The sequence below is a fragment of the Geotrypetes seraphini genome, chromosome 4, assembly GCF_902459505.1.
Source record: "Geotrypetes seraphini chromosome 4, aGeoSer1.1, whole genome shotgun sequence".
Classification (NCBI taxonomy): Eukaryota; Metazoa; Chordata; class Amphibia; order Gymnophiona; family Dermophiidae; genus Geotrypetes; species Geotrypetes seraphini.
This window is the reverse complement of record NC_047087.1, coordinates 290193169-290207993: the sequence shown is the minus strand read 5'-3', so window position 1 is coordinate 290207993 and position 14825 is coordinate 290193169. Positions and strand designations below refer to the sequence as shown.

The 14825-nt window shown below is 40.8% G+C and overlaps 1 protein-coding gene across 23 annotated transcripts in view; it reads left to right on the top strand.

The window, feature by feature from the left end:
- The window catches only part of BTRC (beta-transducin repeat containing E3 ubiquitin protein ligase), a 488395-nt gene that overhangs the window by 38490 nt on the left and 435080 nt on the right, over positions 1–14825 (top strand). For 9 of the 23 annotated variants that reach the window (XM_033943111.1, XM_033943134.1, XM_033943126.1 and 6 more), the window contains one exon: positions 6153–6400. The exons of 13 other annotated variants lie outside the window; for them this stretch is intronic. The gene's annotated coding sequence lies outside the window, so the exon portion shown is untranslated. Of the gene's footprint in view, positions 1–6152; positions 6401–6444; positions 6889–14825 lie in introns of those variants that run through there. One more of the 23 variants, XM_033943129.1, reaches the window with a different exon arrangement.

Below are 14825 nucleotides of genomic sequence, written 5' to 3'. Positions count from 1 at the left end.
AAAAATTGTTTTAATATTATATTTGTTTGATTTGTTATTATACCATTATCATCTTTTATTCCATTAATATTAGTTCTCCTTTTTTTTGCCTTAAGATAATTTGCTAATAATTTTCCCGCCTTATTAGAATTTCCATAATACACCGTTTGTTTGGAAAACAAATCTTTTCTTATCATTTTTGAAGTTAATTCATTATATTTACCTTTTACTTTCAAAAGAGCTTGCAAAACTTCATATTCCCATTTACTTATCAATTTAGCTTCTAATATTTTTATTTCTTTTTCTAATTCTATATATTGTTTTTTAATTTGTTTCCTAATAAAAGCTGAATATGATATGATATTACCCCTCATAGTTGCTTTAAATGCATCCCATACATTCTCTATAGATGTATCTTCCACTAAATTTATTTGAAAAAATTCATTAATTTGTGTTTTAAAAGTTTCCAAAAATTTGTCATCCACAAGCAATGCATTATCAAATCTCCAAAGAGGTCTATTATTTTCTAATTGATCTAATTTTAATTCTATCCATATTCCCGCATGATCCGAAATGATAATAGGATCAATAGAGGCTTTAATCACCTGTTGCACTTTATTTGTTGAAACAAAAATATAATCTATTCTTGAAAATGATTTATGAACCTGTGAACAAAATGAATATTCCTGATCATTAAAATGAAGAATACGCCATATATCTTTCAAATCACATGATCGAACTAAATTATCTAGACCTAAAGATTTAATATTTTTACCTGGTTTTTTATCCAATAATGGATCCATTACAGCATTAAAATCTCCAGCCACCACTAAATTAGAGGCAGCCAGTGGTAATAACATATTTTGTAGCTTTTTGAAAAATTCTGATTGATTCGAATTAGGGGCATATATATTAAATAACGTCAGGGTATCATTTCCCATACCTATATCGATATGTATCCATCTTCCATGTGGATCTGAATTTTTTACCTTTATATTGGCCATACATTTTTTATTTATAAGGATTGCAACCCCTGCTTTTTTACCCACTGCTGGAGCAAAAAAACATTCTTTTATCCATCCACCTGATAATTTCTGTGATTCCTTCATATTAAGATGGGTCTCTTGCAGACAGTAAGGCCCAGATTCTCTAAAAGTGCGTCCCGATTTTAGGCAGCTGTAGGCGTCCTACAGCTGTCTAATCAGCCAATCGGGATGCACGTTTTTTAAAAAAACAAAATGCTCCCCAGGCAGGCCGCCTATATTGAAGGCGAGGCCCTGATTCTGTATAGGACGCCCGGGAGAGGCGTCCTATTCAGAATCGGCCTAAACTAAACCCCGATTCTGTAACCGGCGTCCATGTTACAGACGCGGGTTAGAGAATCGGGTTAGATTAGACACGGCCCGCTACACTTATCGCGGCAAGGAATCTCTCTGCCGCTATAAGTATAGCGGGCCGCGGCCTGTCCGATCGGATGCCCCCCCCCCCCGACACTACCGACCGACCGCCCCCCCCGACACTACCGACCGCCCCCCCCCCGACACTACTGATGCTGGCAGGAGAGTGTCCAATCCCTCCTGCCCGAAGACGGCACCCCCCCTCCTGCCCGAAGACGGCACATTCCCCCCCTCCTGCCCGAAGACTGAACACCACCCCCCGGCGCTACCGATGCTGGCAGGAGAGTGCCCAATCCCTCCTGCCCGAAGACGGCACATCCCCCCCTCCTGCCCGAAGACGGCACACCACCCCCCGGCGCTAACAACCCCCAAATTAACCTGTTCTTCGGGCCAGATGGTTCTTTCCCGTCTAGCCGGTAAGCCCGCCTCGTCGAAATGAGGCGGGCTCGCCCCTTCCCGGCCCATCCCGCCGAAGCCTAAGGCCTGATTGGCCCAGGCTCTAGAAGCCTGGACCAATCAGGCCTTAGGCATAGCGGGTCCGCCCATCCCCACTTGGCCAATCAGACCTTAGATTTAGTGGGGATGGGCGGACCCGCTATGCCTAAGGCCTGATTGGTCCAGGCTTCTAGAGCCTGGGCCAATCAGGCCTTAGGCTTCGGCGGGATGGGCCGGGAAGGGGCGAGCCCGCCTCATTTCGACGAGGCGGGCTTACCGGCTAGACGGGAAAGAACCGTCTGGCCTGAAGAACAGGTTAGTTTGGGGGTTGTTAGCGCCGGGGGGTGGTGCGCCGTCTTCGGGCAGGAGGGGGGGGGGTGCGCCGTCTTCGGGCAGGAGGGATTGGACACTCTCCTGCCAGCATCAGTAGTGTCGGGGGGGGGCGGTCGGTAGTGTCGGGGGGGGGCGGTCGGTCGGTAGTGTCGGGGTGGGAGGGAGATCGGTAATGTCGGGGGGGGGGGCGGCGGCATCCGATCGGACAGGCCGCGGCCCGCTATACTTATAGCGGCAGAGAGATCCCTTGCCGCGATAAGTATAGCAGCTGCATCTACTTACAATGTAGACCAGCATTTTGCTGGCCTACATTTTTAAGGTTTATTCCTCTACTAGGGAGACGCGTAGGGCCACCTAGGTTCGCCTAAGGCCCTTAGGCGAGCTTAGGCGTCTTGCGGGTCTCCCTAGGCTCCCGGAGGTGCCTTCAGGCCTGCCTGGGGAGCATTTTTTTTTTAAAACGTGCATCCCGATTGGCTGATTAGACAGCTGTAAGACGCCTACAGCTGCCTAAAATCGGGACGCACTTTTTGAGAATCTGGGCCTAAATATCTGCATTTTGTTTTTTTAAAAATGTTAATATTTTTTTCCTTTTAATTACGTGATTCAGGCCATTGACATTAATAGAATATATTTTAAAAGACATTATATATTTTAATACTTTTCATTATCTTATTCTTCCTCTCCTCTTTCATATTTAATATCCAAAAAATTTTCTTCACGACACACATATTTAACCCTAATGTATCTCCCTTAATTATTCTAATAAATATTCTCCTTATCCCTCCCTTTCCCACCCAATACATTGGCTGCTTAAGGATACACATTGGAACTGTAATCCTAACATTCTCCCCATTCCAGGCAATCAATATTCAATTGTTTAAACAAATTTCCCTTCTATCTATCTATATTGATCTTTTATATTTATTTAATCATTTTCCATAACATTTTATTAATGTATCATTTTCCATTTAACAATATGTTAATTTGTATTTCCTTAGTATTATGATTTCAACATATAATTATTTTAAATATATATGCAGTGTATTATTTAATAATTTTCCTATATTCTGTTCTTTCTTTCATATAATTATTATTATCTTTTCTTTGTATTGTTTTCCTCCATTTCTTCAAATATTTCGATATGTTATATTTTCTAATTTTTCATAGAGTCTTCAAAACCATCTTAATATATTATGTTAATATATCATAGGTTCTGGTTTAGAGAGAAAATCTTTTAGTTTTTCGGGATCATCAAAATATAAGGACTTGTCTCCAGATGACACTCTCATTTTCGCCGGGTAGTATAGACCATATTTAAATCCTTTTTCTTTGAGTAGAGGTCTCATGTCTAGTAGTCTTTTTCTTTTAGTTGCTGTGTTTTTGGCGAAGTCTGGTAAAAACCATAATCTTGATCCTTTATAATTTAGGTTTTTATCTTTTTTTGCTGCATTTAGTATCTCTAGTGCTTGTTGGTATCTCAGCATTTTGAAAATTATTGGTCTTGGTCTGTTTTTGTTTTCTAAATTTTTAATTGGGATTCTATGCGCCCTTTCAATTTCAATTGGTTGTTTCAAGTCTAATTGTAGTATTTTTGGAATTAAATTTTCAAGGAAAAGGATAGTATTTTTTCCCTCTAAGTTTTCTTGTATTCCAAAAAGTTTGATGTTTTTCCTTCTTCCTCTATTCTCGTAGTCCTCCAGTTGATCTTTTAATTTATTTAATTCCAGGTTGTCGTTTTTACATCTTTTTGATTCACATTCTATAGTTTCCATTTTTGATTCTAGTTCAGTTGTTCTTTTGTTGTTAACTTCCATTTGTCTATGAATATTTAAAATTTCTTCTTTCATTTCCGACATATTAGTTATAGTTTCCTTGAGCATTTGTTTGATTTGTTTTAGTTCTTCCATAACTTCTGTTTTGCTTAATGTGTCTGATTCTTCGATAGGAAGTGGTATCTTGCTTGGTGTTATTTGTTCTTGTTTCTGTCTTTTTGCAGATGTACCAGCCTCATTTTTGTTTTGTCTGGTACTTGCCATGTTATTGTTTTATTTTTCTTGGTTATTATTATTTCTTGTATTTAATCTTTTAGATTTGGTATTCTTAGGTTTTTAATCTCTTTTCTTCCAAGATTTTGTTCTATCTTTTGAAGTAGAAAATTTTCTTTTTAAGCTCTTTTCTTTTCCTTTACCTGTGTCAGTTTGAAAATTCTTTTCTCACTTTCACTTTTTCAATGAAGTAGGGGAACTTTTTTTTTTTTTTTTTCCTCCTCTCACAAGCCCAATCGCAGCCCTGATTGAGGAAAGCAACACTTTTTTAGAGTTATTTTTCCTATTTTGACCAACTTTAAGCAATTTTCTTCTGTTTTTTCTCAGCGTCTCTCAATTTCCTCAATGTCTTGCTGTTTCAGTTTTTTTTTAAAGTTCCGTTGAACCTTTTCTCTGTCTCCTCTCTCACAAGCCCAATCGCAGCTTTGTCAGAGGAAAGTAATATTTAATTCAGTATTTATTTTAGTAAGCAGATATTTATTTGTCTTCAGTGCTTCAGCACTTAATTATTGAGAGAAAATGCAAGTATTCCTCTCTCTCAATTTTTTTTTTTTTTTAATCCCCTTTTTTATCAAAGAATAATCTTTTTCCTTTTTTTTTGGTTTCAATATAGCTGGTCAGAATACAAATTTCTTTCACAATTTTTCCAATCAAACTGTTTGATCTCTCACTTGTACTTCGCGGTTTCAGCGCTGCATTCAAGTTTAATGAAGTTGCCAAAAATACAAATGGTTCTCTGCCTTCCCGTTTCTTGTCTGCACTTATCTCACTTCAACTGTAGTGATTCAGGTTTTTTTTTTTTATATCTGATCGGAACAAAATCTTTCTTCACAATTTCCCAATCAGATTATCTGGTCATTCACATTCATCTCGCAGTATCAGTACTGCTTTCAAGTCTCTTGAATCCTTTGAAAACACAGACAGCTCTCAGCTTTCCTGACTCTTACCAGCTTTTTTCTGTTTCAGTTATATTTGTTCAGAATATAAACTTTTTTTCACAATTTCGCCAAACTGTTTAATCACATCTACTTCGCGGTTTCAGCGCTGCATTCAAACTTCAATAAACCGCCATTACAACGGTTCTCTGCCTTCCCAACTCTTATCAGCACATATCACGCTTCAACTGTAGCAATTCAGCTTTTTTTCTTCAGTTATACTTTGTCAGAACACAACCTTTCTTTACATTTTCTCAATCAAACATACATCTCGCAGTCTCTTGAAATCGCCGAAAACACAGACAGCTCTCTGCTTCCCGACTCTTATCAGCTTTTTTTTTTCAGTTCACGTTCATCTCGTAATCTCAGCACTGCTTTCAAGCCTCTTACCTCCGAAAGCACAGACTGCTTTCCCGACTCTTATCAGCTTTTTTTTATATCTGATCGGAATATAAACCTATACTTCAGCGCTGTATTCAATTTTATGTAACCGCCAACACAATCGGCTCTCTGCTTTCCCGACTCTTGTCAGCACATACCTCTCTTTAAATGCCGCAATTTAGGATTTTATCTTGTATCTTTTGTTCAGCTTTTTATATATATACTTTCTATATAATTATTTTGAAGGAAAAATAATTTTTTTTTTATTTCATTGCCTGGATGGTGAGGAGCTTCACGATCACACCTCCATCCGTGCTCGCGTTAAGCCACGCCCCCTGTGGCACCTCCTATTAATTACATATTATATGATGATATGCATAAGATATTTACAGGTTTTTTTTTTTTACATTTCTGTCATTAATTGACATAGAGGCCAGCAGTTAACACTAACAATATATGAACGAATCTGTGGTATGTATACTTCAATTTCATGAATGTTGTTATGTAAATATGTTGCCTAGACTGAATAGATCACATACCATATGAAATAGTTAAAATATACAGTATAGAGTTAACTTGCTTATTTGCATGACAATTTAAAAACTCTTATTATATGTATTTTAATTCTTGTATATACAATTTTTCAGATTTATCATGCCACTCCAGCGGAAGAGCAAAGGCATTATAGGCAGTGATTTAAAGATACAGGAAGGACTGAAGATGTATGAAAGAGGGACATGGTGCAAAAAAACGAAAGGAGGAAGTTCATCACTAAAGAACTTGAGGAATGCATGCATTAATGAGAGAATCATCAAGTTTTTCATTTAACAAAGTCTGAAGCAGGAACATCAGTTTTCAAGATCTTCAAGTCTATAGAAAAGCTATACAATACTTGGTAAGGTGGATAGATGTGCCTCCCAAGCTTTACTAGTTAAACTAGTCCAAGGAAAAAAGGAAATTTATGAAACTATGCAAATCTCACAATCTCTTTAAAGGTCAGCCCTGCTGCAAGATCTGGCACATAAAGATCACAGTTTGTACACTTTGAAACAGGACACACCAGTGGCAGGGAGCCTATGTTGCTATCATGAAAAATGTCAACTTGCTAATAACTGAGTTTAGCAAACATATTCCATGACTTCATTCATACCTGTGTCTGTGGTCAGAAGCAGGAACAGTGCATGATTGCACACTGTGACGTGTGCAGAACCTTTGTAAGGATATAAAATGGGAAGAGTGGGAAAATGCAATCAATGTATAGAAAAAGTAGAGAAATTAGGAACCCTAAAAGATTGCCTTACCTGTCTTGAGAAGCAGCTGCCACGTTTTCTTGAACACATGTTCATCAAATGACAGAAACATGATTTCTTCATACAGGCAAAAGTAGGTTGCATTTTTAAGTGATGGGGCAACTAGCTAATTCAAGCAAAAATCCTCATTCTACACTCTTGCATTTAGGAAAGCAGCTTATGATTTGCAATGGGGACATGGAAAAGGTACTGATGATGGGATAAGTGAAATTGTTTTCCACTTCTAATTTCATTCTACACTGCTATCACATGTTAATGCCAGTACCCTTTGCTTAGGTTGTTGCTGAAAGAGCATCTAAAGTCATGGTTCTGAAGGCTTCATATTTCCTCTGCAGTGACCAGCAATAACAAGTTGGATTAGCATTGGAATGGTATCAGGGCAGTCTGTGACATAAATAATTGCTTACTTATTGTGTACTGTTTTTTACTCATTGGTGAGTAGTGCAACAGTCTAGCTGTAATGATGGTGTTGGTAACATAATGAAGGGTGATGTGCACAGAGATGAAATGACCGAGAAATGAGAAGAAAAAGATGATGAAGAGGAAAATGAGAAAAGCAGTTTAAGTCAATCAAGGAGAATTTGTACTTGTCAAATACTATACAAAGAAGAGATTTTCTGTACAACAGGTTGTTGCTGTTAGCACCAAAGATGATGCAGTGGAGCTGTTATACTTGTGTAAACAGGATCACACAGAGCACATGTTTCATTTTATTTCCCTGACAAGACAGAAGTTAGATTTACAGCTTTCAAGCTATCGAGAAATTGGCAACACTGATCATTGATGCCCAGAACTGTTTGCTTTGCATCATCAGTTGTTGCGGAATGACTGTTGTGTAATTATGCACCCATACAGTCCTCAGTTTGATGGGTTTTACTTAAAAATTATTTGTAGCTTGAACATGATTTATGGTAATTGTGAATTGAACAACTTTTTTCAGTTAGTTTTTGATAGCTGTCTAAAGCAAGCATCTACACAGAAACATGACAGCAGATAAAGGCCAAATGGCCCATTCCGTCTGCCCATCTGGAATGACCTGTTTGTTATACTGTTACTATGAAAATTTGCATTTTGCAAATATTCTGATGTCCATACATTTTTTGATTACTTGGTGTAGACCGCCCATCCAGCATGGGAGTACATGCAGTGTATTTGCAAGTGGTTGGGCTGAGTTCTGCAATGTTCTAAATGCATCCTCATGTACAGATCCAAAAATTATTGAAGATCGGCGTAACATTCGCCACTTTCCAGTCTTCCGGAATCCTTCCTGATTTGATCGACAGATTGGCTATTAGTTGAAGCAGTTCAGCTATAACCGCTTTCAGTTCCTTGATTACCCTCGGAATGATGCTGTCCGGTCCCGGGGATTTATCGCTTTTAAGCCTATCAATCTGCCTGCATATTTCTTCTAGATTGACCGTCAACCCTGTCAGTTTTGCGTCTTCGTTTCCTGCGTATAGCCTTTCGGCTTTTGGTATATTAAGGGGAAACGAGCCACGAAGGAAGAGGTGGGACCGTTGGATGACCATGGAATAAAGAGAGTGCTAAAGGAGCACAAAGCAATCACTGACAAACTGAACACATTTTTTGCGTCTGTATTTACCAAAGAGGATATACACAGCATACTGGAACCCATCAGGCTCTATGCTGGAAACGAAGATGGGAAACTGACAGGGTTGACGGTCGGTCTAGAAGAGGTATGCAGGAAGATCGATAGGCTTAAGAGTGATAAATCCTCGGGACCAGATAGCATCCATCTGAGGGTCATCAAGGAACTGAAAGGGACTATTGCTGAACTGCTTCAACTAATAGCCAATCTGTCGATCAAATCGGGAAAGACTGTGGAAAACTGGAAGGTGGCGAATGTTACGCCGATCTTCAAGAAAGGTTCGAGGGAGATCCGGGAAACTACAGACTGGTGAGTCTGACCTCGGTGCTGGGAAAGAGGGTAGAGGTGCTGATAAAGCTCCGCATAATTGATCACCTTGATGGACACGATTTGATGAGGACTAGCAAGCATGGTTTCAGCTTAGGCAGATTTTGTTTGACGAACTTGCTGCACTTCTTCGAGGGAGTAAACAGGCAGATAGACAAGGGCGACCCGGTCGATATTGTATATCTGGATTTTCAGAAGGCGTTCGACAAGGTTCCACTTGAACGACTACTTCTGAAAATTGCGAGACATGGAATCGAGGATGAAATACGTGGATTAAAAACTGGCAGGAGCATAGGAAACAGAGAGTGGGGATAAATGGATAATACTCGGACTGGAAGAGTGTTACCAGTGGGGTGCTGCAGGGCTCGGTGCTTGGACCCGTGCTCTTCAACATCTTTATAAACGATCTGGACATTGGTACGATGAGTGAGGTGATTAAATTTGCAGACGATACGAAGTTATTCAGAGTAGTGAAGACACAGGGGGATTGCGAAGATCTGCAAAGTGACATAATCAAGCTCGAGAAATGGGCATCGACATGGCAAATGAGGTTCAACCTTTTATAAGTGTAAAGTGATGCATGTCGGTAACAAAAATCTCATACATGAATACAGAATGTCCAGGGCTGTACTTGGAAAGACCTCCCAGGAAAGAGACTTGGAAGTTCTGATCGACAAGTTGATGAAGTTGTCTGCGCAATGCGAGGCGGTGGCAACAAGGCGAACAGAATGCTAGGAATGATAAAGAAGGGGATCAAGAACAGAAAGGAGAAGGATCTTAATTAACTGATGTAAACCGCCTAGAACTCGCTGGGTATGGCGGTATATAAGAATAAAATTATTATTATTGTTAAATTATTATTATGCTGCTGTACTGGGCCATGGTGCGCCCTCACCTGGAGTACTGCGTCCAGCACTAGTCGCCATACATGAAGAAGGACACGGTCCTACTCAAAAGGGTACAGAGAAGAGCGACTAAAATGGTTAAGGGGCTGGAGGAGTTGCCATATAGTGAGAGATTGGGAAAACTGAGCCTCTTCTCCCTTGAAAAGAGAAGACTGAAAGGGGACATGATCGAAACATTCAAAATACTGAAGGGAATAGACTTAGCAGATAAAGACAGATTGTTCATCCTCTCCAAGGTAGGGAGAACGAGAGGGTACTCTCTAAAGTTGAAAGGGGATAGATTCCTTACAAACGTATTGAAGTTCTTCTTCACCCAGAGAATGGTGGAAAACTGGAACGCTGTTCCGGAGTCTGTTATAGTGGAAAACACCCTCCAGGGATTCAAGACAAAGTTGGACAAGTTCCTGCTAAACTGGAATGTACGCAGATGAGGCTGGACTCATTTAGAGCACTGGTCTGTGACCTGGAGGCCGCCACGTGAGTGGACTGCTGGGCACGATGGACCACTAGTCTGACCCAGTAGCGGCAATTCTTATGTTCTTATGTTTGGTAAATACAGACGCAAAAAATGTGTTCAGTTTGTCGGCGATGGCTTTGTCCTCCTTTAGTACTCCCTTTATTCCATGGTCATCCAACGGCCCCACTGCTTCCTTCACGGGTCTTTTCCCTGAGGCTCTGGCTCCTATGGGTGGGGCCTTATGCATCTTGACCAATCAGAGCCTTAGGTCCCTCCCTGGATGCACTGGAGATGAGCCCAAGACTCTGGCCCAGACACATAAGGCCCCACCCATAGGAGGGGCCTTAACCTGGGCCAATCAGAGACTCAGGCCCCTCCCTGATGCATTTTGAAGAGGTTTGCCAGCTGGCCGGAGGGAGTAGTCATCCCTACGGCCAGCCATTTAACCAAGGTAAGGAGGAGAGAGTGGGGGTCATGAGAGGCATAGGGGGTGTTGTGTGGCGGTGGGACAGTGTGAGCATCTCTCTTGCTAACGGGGGTGGGGTGGATGGGTTTGGGAGGTTTCATAGCAGCGGGAGAGATTGGGCATCCCTCTCATGGTGGTGGGGGTGGAGTGTTGCATGGTGGTGGGAGAGCATGAGCATCTCTCTCACTGTCGAGGGGTGTTGTTGGAGGGCAGTGTTTCTTGGTGGAGAGAGAAATTGGGCATTTCTCTTGCTGCCGGGGGTGTATGGGGTTAGTGTCGGCGATGCTCTCTCCTGCCGAACTTCAATTTGTTTTTTTATAAAATTATTAGTTTAATTTGCATTGGGGGTGGGGTGGGGGTCTGAGCTGTCTAGCCTTACTTTCCTGTCAGTGCCTGAGCCAATCAGCACTCAGGCACTGATCAGAAAGGAAGGCAACCACAGCTCAGACCTGTTGGTAATTTTGTTTGCAAATGTGGCACAACCAGGTTAGAGAATTGCTCAGAGTAATTATTTCAATATTAATGACCTGGTTGTACTACATTTGCATGGCAGTATCAGAGACTGATAGAAAACTCGGAAAGACCCCCCTAGGCTGTTTTGATAATCCACCACTAAAATACGTGCACGCTAAATTAGCTAGAGCCCATTTAATGAGCACGTTAAAGGCAGATTTTGATTTTGAGAATCTGGCCCTTAGTGTTTACTAAATGTATTGTACTTTTATGTAAATGTTTGTTTTATTAAAGAGAACTTAAACATTTACAGCAGCCAACTGTATGTTCAGATCAGATCTAACAAGTCAGTTTCTGACAGCAAAGGATCAGCCATAACAACAATGACCTAGAAGTAGCATTCTCTATATACAACGTACACTCCTACCTCCATGTCATTAACAAGCAATATGAAGCACCTGTGTTTTTATGGTACTCCAACACTAACCCCCTCTTCTATTAAACTGCGCTAGCAGTTTGTAGCGCAGAGAGCCGCACTGAATGGCCCATGCTGCTTCCGACGCTCATAGGAACTCTCTGAGCATTGGGAGCAGCGTGGGCCATTTAGCGCGGCTCACCGCGCTAAAAACTGTTATTGCAGTTTCATAGAATTGGGGGTAAAACTACAATCCTATCCCCTTCCTGAGCCCTCCCCTCCAGTCTCCTCTACATCAACTAGAAGTATGTTTACTTTGAAAACCATTTTGCATTGTAATTTTATATAGAAATATATAGCAGGTTGTAAAGTTCAAATGGGAGAAAATTTCTATTGTACACTGCTAGATTTCCTTAGATATAGGTGGTATATCAAATTAAACTATAAAAAAAGAAGAAACATTCCTAACCTTTCCTTGCAGAATTTACATACATCTGTTTTACCAGGTTTTTCGATGTTTTCTGTCAACCCCTATAATCCACTTTAGTCTAATTGTTAAAGCAGTGAGCTGTAAACTAGGGAAGCCAATGTTTGAATCCCGTTGCCAATCATGATCTTGGGCAAGCCACTTACCTTTTCGATTGTCTTAGGTGCAGACTTAGATTATGGGTACTCAAAGAGAAACAGAATACCTACAGCACTTTAATGTAACTCCCAACTACTGTTGGAGAAAATGAGCTAAATCCAAATACCTCTTCCTTTCCCTCAAATCCAAACCATCAAGCTGTCCTGTTAGGTTTCAGTTCACTTCTTGTTAATAATTTGTGTATCCAGTTTTGATCCATGTATGGTTCCAGGAGTAACATGTATTTTCCACTGTATTTATGCATTTGTCACTGGGGTTTTAAGTAACTTTTTTCTTTTGTTTTGTAAATTCTGTTTTCTTCCCTGTGTGAGCCAGTGAATTATCTTTCCTTTTCTTCATTGGCATACTTATGCAAGTTTAATGATGGAGCATGTATGTTATTTTCATACTTCAGTACTTTGTGCTTTTGGCTCTTTTGATGCTGTTAAGTAGACTTGGAGGCCTGTGATGATAGCTGTATAATAGTATAATCTACTGCTATGAGGCCCATTTTTCCTTTGGCTGTAGGAAAGTTTAGTCTTGGCATGCATTGATTCTTATAAATTACCTTGTTGGCATAGAGGAGTTTCTTCATATATCCAGATTTCCAGTGCAGTAGAAATGGTATGCTGAACTAAGGGTTTTCCATCTGCTCCCATGAGTCCTTTGCAGGAGATACTGATCACTGCTTTCAGCACCACCTCCTCCTTGCTCTCTGTTGCCCCCAGTCAGTTATTTCTTTTGCAAGCGGGCCTGCAGGAGCAACTTTATTGAAAAAAGTTCTTACCCGCTTAGAACTAAACAGTTTACAAGATACAGTCATAAACATGGCATAACAAACACACAATCAGTACACTTCCAATATTTACTTAAGATACCACTACTTATTCAGTAAAGATTTCCATAAACAAAGTTGTTTTGAGTATCTTCTTAAATGTTTGCAATCCTTGAGTAGTCTCAATGATCCTTTCAAATTGTTCCATAAGGATATCCTCTCTATCGAGATCACAGATGTTCTTATATTTTCATAGTGAACATGAAGAAGTTCATTTGTACATAATCGCATTGTTCCATCTGACCTCAAAGGTCTAAACAGCTGATACAATTTCATCACTTGTGTCAGATACCAGAGAATTTTGTGTTGAATCACTTTAAAAACTTAAATAAATAAATAAATTCCAAGAAGCCACACCTTCCATGTAGTACAATACCAAAGAAATAGATCAATTTCTTCCTATACCAGTGGTCTGAAACTCGCGGCCCGGGGGCCACATGCGGCCTACCAGGTACTATAAAGTAAAATAAAACAGTTTCTTGATCATATGTCTTTTTAGCTATAAAACATACGGCCCACTAGGTACTATAAAGTAAAATAAAACAGTTTCTTGATCATATGTCTCTTTAGCTATAAATTACAATATTATTATTAAGACTTAGCCAAAAGGAAGGATTTATAAACTAAAAAGAGTTTTACTTCATGCAAAATTGTCATTTCTTTAATAAGACATTAACTTTTTTTTTCTGAGGTCCTCCAAGTACCTACAAATCCAAAATGTGGCCCTGCAAAGGGTTTTGAGTGTGAGACCACTTTCCTATACTGTGCTAAATATAAAGATCACACAAGCCAGGGATGGTGTTAGGCCAAGGAGTTCAATTAGGGCAACTGTCCCCTGCCTAGAGAAAGCCCTAAGCCTGCTGGAAGCTAAAGATGGCATGTGCTAGTAGTGGGCTTTGGGGTCCCCTCTCAAATTTCTGCCCTGGGCCCTACTAATGTCTAACACCAGCACTGGCAGGATAAACATTTCAGTTCTCATATTTTCTAATCACAAATTAGAAAATAAAATTATTTTTCTACCTTTTGTTGTCTGATCATCTTATTTTTCAAGTCATGTTGGGCCCAGGCTCTGGTTTTTGTTTCCCTCTGTCTTCTCTTAACTCACTCGCCATGGTTTCCTGCTCATTTGGCATTCCTTCTCTGTGTTCACCATCCATCTTCCATCTTTGTGTACCTATCTTTCCCATCTCCGTGTCCCCTATACTTCTCTGACCAGCATCTCCCCTGTGTCCATCTCCCTGTATTTATCATCACTACTCTACGTCCTGCAATACTCATCTCCCTTCTGTGTTCCTATTCTCTCCCATATCTAGCACTTTCCCTGTGTCCATTTACCCCATGTCTGGCTTTGCCCCTCTCTGTCCACGTACCATTCCCATGCAGCATCTTCCCTTGTGTCCCTATTCTCGTCTCCATGCCCATTATTTTCCCTCTGTTCTGATACCTTTCTGAGCCTCTCCTTCTCTCTGCTCTGTGTTCAGTATTTCTTTCCCTCTTCCTTCACCCACTTAGTATGGCGTCTTTTTTCCCTTTAGCTCTCTCCCTTCCCTTCAGCTCCAGCCCTCCTTTCCCTTCAACTCCAGACTCATCCTCTGCCCTGTCCTCCAGCCCCAGTATTTGCTTTCCCTTGCATTCCCTCCCTCCTGCTCCCCCCCTCCAGGCAAGATCCGAGGCTCTCTCCCTTCCCTTCAGCTCCAGCCCTCCCTTCCCTTCAACTCCAGACTCATCCTTTGCCCTGTCCTCCAGCCCCAGTATTTGCTTTCCCTTGCATTCCCCCCCTCCAGGCAAGATCCGAGGCAGGCTGCGTGATTTCCTGGAGGCATGGGAAACTATCAAATCCGGCCAGTAGGTATTAGAGGTTATCAGGGAGGCTACAAGTTTGAGTTGCCCCTTCCCACCTCTGCTTGGTTCATGGACT